The following is a 6,000-nucleotide window of genomic DNA, read 5'->3' on the forward strand; positions in this document are numbered from 1 at the left end:
TCTTAAAAGATGCATTTTTGCTTGATAAAGGACAGATTATTATATTGAAAAAAATATTATTTTTGCAATTATTTGTCCTGGGAGCCTTTTTAAAAAGTCATTAACTATTGTGGATGTGCGCTATGTGTTTAATGTCTCGCTGAAGGACACATAAGCCGCGGCTGAAATCTAACCTCTAATCTTTTGGCTTCAGGATGGTCCCTCATCACGCCCATCCTGCCACTCCCTCTAGTCTCTTCCCACTTTCCATACCTCAACCCTGTCCCCTACACGTCTACATACCTCCATACAACAAGTCAACGGCCCTCCGTTTCGTGTCTTTCATGTCGCACACTTGAAGAGTATGTATTACTTGAAGACTTCCAGAATAATTCACGCGCAGCAGAACAATAACCTCGTCACGTAAGGGACACTTCCGCGCCGGCGGACTCGACACGATACAAGCGCTAATGCTGAGTACAAAGTTACATCTGGTTCCCCCTGAGTAGGAGGAAAGCTAGCCCGCTGACTCCGAGGCTAGGCTAAGCTCTTGCTGGATAGCTCGTGCTTTCCGTGTCTTGTGGGGACTGCAGTGCATGCGACCAAGGCCACATGAGCCCCAGAGCATTAACTCCCACCCCCCCAGGTCTCTAATGTTTCAATTAATCGCAGGGCTGTCACGAACGGTGTTCAGCTAACAGGAAACACATTGGCTTTGATGCGAAAGCCCCTATTGTTGATGGATGTAATTAGAAGTGTTAAATCTCGTTCCAGATCATTTCGCACAACTGCGACCCCTCCCTCGGCCTCCCCACTCAAACGCATGCACAACAGGTTTCATTTTAGGGACTGAAGCATCAGATCTGAACATCCTCTTGGTGACACATTTATATAACAAATGGAGTACCTTTATTTATGAATTTCAGAAGACTTTTTGTTGTTGTCGGTGAAACATGTTACAAACTGTCCTCGGCAGCTGCAACGAGAGCTTTCTGTGTTGCTCAAGGGCACTTTGATGGAGGTCGTCATGTATTCATTCAGTTCCCCCGTCCAGGTTTTCATAGCAAATCTGGCAGATTCAGACTATACAACCTTCCGGTCACAAGAAAGCTTCGCTAACCTTCAGGCTACTCCAGTGTTGGAATACTTGTGTAATGAAAAAGGGATGAGATAGTTTATTATTTTGGGGGGGGGGGGGGGGAAATGTCTGAGGAGTGCGAGAGAAAGGAAAGCATGGGAGTGGAACCAAAGCCTTCATTATATGACTTATAATGCCTGATGTGATGGATCACGCAAAAGCTGTGCATCCCTGGTGGTGCACATGACTTCATTTTGCATGTGTGGCGGGACAAACATTCACTCCAGGCAATTTCAAGGTTCCCTCATTGCTTTCGCAGCATATTCTCATATGTTGCTTTAATAAATATGGCACAAGCAAAACTCTATTATTTAAATTAATCGGTGCCTTATTGGGTCACATTCCATTTTTTTGTGAGATTCAGCTGTAGATGACCCTTTGACCTCACCTTGTATCTTGACAGAGTTATCTAAACTTCATCAAACACATACGTGTGCTTGTTTAGGCAAAACAGGAAGAGGTTGTGTAGCTGATGAATAGGACCTGAGAGGGTTTTAAAGGAAAATAATTGAATCAAATCTCAAAAGCACATACATCCTATGAACAACAATGAAAGTGATTCCGAATTAAATAGCTCATGTGTATTTATAGGAAAAATGTGGTTCTTTTTGATATGCTCTATCTCACGTTGAATATCGGCATGTTCATTCAACTCCACTCTGATTGTCAGATTCAATGGAAATCACCGAAAAATGCCCTAAAGGGATTTAACAACCTGTTTTTCTTTTTTTTACCCTCTGTGGCGTTATTCCAAAACACAACTGAGTCATGTTAACATTGTCAGTATAAAGATATAAACGTTATCAAGGCGCAAGTCTGAGCAACACTCAACGATTAGAGGATACTGCACGTGATGTAGACATATACGAGTAATAACCTGACACATCTGACATGTAGACACGTACGGTTGTTCTTTAAATGTAATCTTAGCAGACACTTGGAGTTCTGTGAGTAGTGGTATCGGTAGTAGTAGTAGTAGTAGTAGTAGTAGTAGTACTACTACCGATTGTTGGTATATTATATTACCAATATAATGTTATTGCTATTATTGTAGATGTAAACTGTGGATATAATAATATTTTTGATTCTCTGAATTGGAACATTGTTTAGATAAGATTTCTCTTTACATGGTGCTGCTCTTGTAAACCACATATATCCAGTAGAAAATTGTAGGATACCGCAGTATAGAGTCAGCAGCTTCAGATAAATGATGTTTTATCTGCTTTGACAAAATTATTGATAGAAAAGGTGAAAGGTTATATTTGATTTTTTTTTTAACAAAAAGGAATAGTCCATGTTGGCAATACATACAATGTTTACTGACTGGATTTGCCGCCATTGAATGTTGGGCTTTCAGGTAATGATTGATTGATATTGTCCATTGGCCAGTGAGACATTAATTCATCCAAGGTTGACAGGTTGTAGGTCCATGATCCTCGCAAAGAGAACTGCAGATCCTTTAGTATGTTGAAGGCTTGGCCCTTGCAGACCAACCGAGTCTTAACCCCTTCGATGGTGCTCATAACACAGAGCATTCTGATCACTGGACCCGGAGGGCAGTTCAAATACCATCAGGTCATCGGGGGCCCATATTAACAGAACCAAGGCTTTGTCACCAATCCCACTCAACTTCAAGGATCTTTAGGCGAAACAAATCGATCAACTCCTGACTCTATAACTGGTCTGTGTCCACGGAGAAGAAAAACACCATAAAGAACGTTTTTTCTTTCCTGCGTAGCTCTAGCATCCAAGCTTACCTGTAATAATATTTAATCAGGGATGGAAAATGCCGGTTTCCAATGAACTGGTGGCATGATGAACACCATTTTTGAGATTTCATGATTGCTTCTTATGTAAAAAAAGAAAGAAAAGAAGTAAGGTGCACAATTTATATCAAAGAAAAAAGAAGAAAAGAAAATGTCTCCCTTTTTTCCTCCTCTGACAAAGAAGTACATTCCTAGCATGCCCATCTGCTCTTTTCTCTCCTGACACCCAATTAGGTATCGGTCCAATTACCTCTGCATGCAAACCCCAGATCCCTTTAGCCTTTGAACCAGAGCGGCCAAATCAAAGAATGAGTTGGAATCAGAACAGACTCCTCAACTCGAATTCAATAATGTCTACCGGTGCACGACATGAGAGCCATAGTCGTTGTTCAGTCAGTCTAATATCAGTAACTTTGTCAAAAAAAGTCAGGTTTATTAGCCGCCTCTCTGAGTGGACACCCAAATCATCATCATCACTCATTGCAAAAAGGCTTCAAGTGAAAGTCTTGAATCCGTCCGTCTATATTGCATGTGTCCGCCAAATCCGTCCTTCCAATTCATTGCACCAAAAATAATGTCGACCTCTGCCTCCACCTTATTAAATTACGCGATATTATGTTTTACCTTGCCAAAACTTAAATCACATGATATTTAAGGCTTTAGGAGTAAATCAATTAAAATGTGCTTCTTTGGTTGTTTCTACTGATGCAATATAGGACCACAGCAGTGCAGTAAAGGGCAGGCAGCTATTGGAGTCTCAGAAGGTCACGGATGAGGCTTTTATGTCTTTCCTTACTCTGTCGGCATGCCGGGGAGCTCCCAGCTTCTCCCGATAGGTCGCCTCCCCGCTGGGATACAAAGCAACTCCGTCCTGGCTGCGAAGCAGGAACTCAGAAAGCAGTTCAGCTATGCAGCTCCATGCAGGAAGAGTGGAGCTGTGAAATAGGGTAAGGGGGGGATTGAGGGTGCCACCTGTTCACCTCAGCTAAACATTTAACCTAGAGCACTTCGAAGGAGAGAGCGGGTATTTCCATTTGACACGGAAGCAATTATGTCTTTTTTTTTACTGCCCTCGTAGAACAAAATGGCCACAATGATGGTTGACAATGACAATGACCACCAGTGCGTCAAATAGTGCTACATGTGCTGAGACTTCTGCCTTTTTAAAACACCCATTACAACTTTACCAATGTCTCTACGCGTTATCACAGGCGGGACATCAAGGAAGATGTGGCTTCCAGGTTAAATGTGTATTGTCTGCTTACATATTCCATGTTCTGATTCAAAATCAGGAATGATAAGCTTGTACAAATGATTTTAAGATTGCATTACTCTTTTATGAAATAAAGTCACTTTTCCCAAAATAAACGTTCTGATATAACAAGTCCGCCAAATTCAAAGTTTTTATGGTCCTTCCAAAACCAACTGCATTGTATGTAAAGTAAAGTCCTTATTCATTCTTAACTGTCTTGAAAAATCAGTTGGATGCAAAACATTTGTCATGAGAACAATATTTGGTTATGGTGCATAAATGGGCTGATGTTTTAGCGCCTGGCTCCACGTTCCAACGGTTATAGAGACCACGTCAATCTTTTGTCTCATAAAAAAACGCTTGTGTTATTAAACGCTGACAGCGGCCATATTTTCCCCATTTGACATCAATGTCCGGTCCATCCATTCAAGTTCTACCCCTCAACCACTTTTCACACTTACCATTGTCTACTTCTAACACGGCACCCTCATTCATCCCAAAGCTCCTCTTAAAGCACTTTTACAAGGTGTGAAGTGCCAGATCCAAGAACAATTGAAAACAGAGCTGCTGTATCAGCTGTAGCCATCAATCATACTTGGATCAATCACTGTCACCTGGCCCAGCGCCAAGCTCGCACCAGTCTCTTTGCCGCGCCCTCGGCATGTGGCCCTCAGGAATGCTGGGTAATGAGGGATGGCAAGGGGCATCCAGGCATCCGATTACGAGCCTTGTTGGGAAGAAAGGAAAGATCTGTCATGTGAGGGCGTGTGCGCTTGTTTACATTTACTTGTGAGGTATTTAGCGTCTGCTTTCATCCAGAGGAAAAGTGCGACAAGCTTCCTGCATTGCGGACATTGTAAGGAGAGGAAAGGTCAGAGCAAGGAGGTGATGCATGGAAGCTTACGACGGGGAATTGTCTGGGGTTATTGTTGACATGTTGAGGTGTTGACTGAAAAGCACTGATTTAGTAATCAAAAGATGTATAAACATCAAACAAATTCATCTCCTATATGCACCGTCCAAATCCAGAAACATACCAAGTCCATGATTCAAAAATAGGGATGGGGATTGTCTGAATTTTTAGCCGTGGTTGTGGTATGGCTCCATGGATGGCAATGTTGGTCGGTCGGTCCACCACTTTGATCCAGACTGAAATATCTGTACCGCTGCTGGATGGATTTCCGTGAAATTTTGTGCAGACATTCCTGTTCCCCAGAGGATGAATCTCAGTGACTTTGGTGAGCCGCTGACTTTTCCCCTTTATAACACCACCAGCAGGTCCAATGATTCACTTCTCCTGTGAACTATCTTAACATCTACCTGATGGATTAACACACACTTTGGTAGAGATATTCATGGGGATCTGGCAATGAATATTGGCGACTCTGGTGATCACCGACCTTTCCTCTAGCGCCACCATGAGGTTCACATTTGGGGCTGAGTGGAACATCATGGCAGCTATTGGATGGCTTGCATTTGGTACATATAGTCATGTCTCCCATGCTCAACTGTAATACCTTACTTACTGGTGATCACTTTGGTTTAAAATCAAATAGCTGCGAAACTGCATTTGTTTCCCCTTAAAAATAACTTTTACATTCAATTAAGTAATTCAATTCAATTCAGTTTATTTTATATAGCCCAACATCACAAATACAAGTTTGCCTCGGAGGGCTTTACAATCTGTACACATGACATCCCTGTCCCAGGACCTCACATCGGATCAGGAAAAACTCCCCCAATAAAGATAGTAAAAACCCTTTCACAGGGAAAAAAGGGGAAGAAACCTGAGGGAGAGCAACAGAGGAGGATCCCTCTCCCCGGATGGACAGAAGCAATAGATGTCATGTAATGAATTGGTAGTA

Source organism: Taurulus bubalis (genome assembly GCF_910589615.1).
Source record: "Taurulus bubalis genome assembly, chromosome: 13".
NCBI classification, from domain to species: domain Eukaryota; kingdom Metazoa; phylum Chordata; class Actinopteri; order Perciformes; family Cottidae; genus Taurulus; species Taurulus bubalis.